The sequence below is a fragment of the Adiantum capillus-veneris genome, chromosome 15 (assembly GCF_014529385.1).
Source record: "Adiantum capillus-veneris isolate H3 chromosome 15, ASM1452938v2, whole genome shotgun sequence".
Lineage (NCBI taxonomy): Eukaryota > Viridiplantae > Streptophyta > Polypodiopsida > Polypodiales > Pteridaceae > Adiantum > Adiantum capillus-veneris.
This window is the reverse complement of record NC_140945.1, coordinates 3750873-3752401: the sequence shown is the minus strand read 5'-3', so window position 1 is coordinate 3752401 and position 1529 is coordinate 3750873.

Here is a 1529-nt window from a genome sequence, read left to right as displayed (position 1 = left end):
TAGTGTTTGCCATAATCCTGAATAGCACATTGCACTCGCATAATAAATCAAAACCATGCAATATCAAGATCAAGCTGCAAAGGAACAAGTCCAACAATCATATCTCGAAAAGTCGCATAGCAAGATAAGCGTTAGCAATATGTAGCAGACGCTTCCGTTAAAGAGGTCTATCGCAAAGCGATTGCCCAAAGTACAAATCCAACAGCACAGGGTGATGATCCGCCGATGGCTGCAAAGTATAATCCATTTTCATATCACATATAAAGTCATCGTACCGCTGTCTGTGAAGAACATCACACACACACACACGCGCGCGCGCTTACACACACACACACACACACACACACAGAGAGAGAGAGAGAGAGAGAGAGAGAGAGAGAGAGAGAGAGAGAGAGAGAGAGAGAGAGAGAGAGAGAGAGAGAGAGAGAGAGAGAGAGAGAGAGAGAGAGAGAGTTTGGGGGTGGGGGTGCGGGGGGGGGGGGTGGGGCAGATTGGTATGAGTAATCATATCAATATTCGAACTATGTGTGTTCTTAAGAGTCATGGGTGAATGATTAGGTTGCTATATAACGTAAAATGTGCAGTGTAAGAATGCCAAGTTGGAAGACTACTATGATATTGGAGGGTTCTCTATGGGCGTGATAAGGATTGTGTCACATGGTGGTGAGATGATCCCTCTGAAAAGTGAAAAGTGACTAGAGAGCCTCTTTGCCGCACTTGATACCTTGGTATCTAGAAATACTTTAGCCTATCTGTCGAACCTTTACTAAATTGGTCCAACTGCTCCTTTACTAAATTGTCTAGGTCTATGCATTTCTGTAAGGTGCCAAAAAGATTTAATCTTGCCATATGGACTCTCGGTAATGTAAGTTGCACAATTTTGCAAAATAAGACCCTAGGTTATGCAAGTTACAAAATTTTGCAAAATAAGACTCTTGGTTATCCAAGTTAGCACAATTTTGGATGTGAAGAAGCTGCCCTTTTCATATTTAAGCTACTCTTGCATGTATGAAAATATTAATCTCTATTAAATGGAAAGCTATCATGAAAACCTCCTAGTGCTTTTCTAGCCATTTCTACCTCTGGTGCTTTCCTTCTCTTTAACTAGAGTGCTTTGTGAGTTGTATTTGCATTGATTAAGTGAGTTCCAATGGTGGAGTTATGTGCTCAATGCTCTAGTTTTGTGAATAAATAATTCTCATTGAAAAAATTAAAAGCATCTGAAGGAGTATACTCGAGAATAACAAACTTCGTGGGAGGATCAAGATACATCTTTATACTATCTATATAAAAAAATCTTTTCTAACTTGGAGATATATGCAAATCATAAATTAGTGTACCCATGTTAATGTGTTGCATGGTATCACGATGCAAGCATAGCCTCATGTTTAAGTGAAAGGGATAATCGGTTGTTAATAAGAGTCATTGCGTAGATATGTTTAAACAATAATAATTCACTTAATAACCCTCCCCCCCCTTCCTTCCTCGGGCCTCACATGGCACTGAACCTACCAAAGTTTACCAACAAG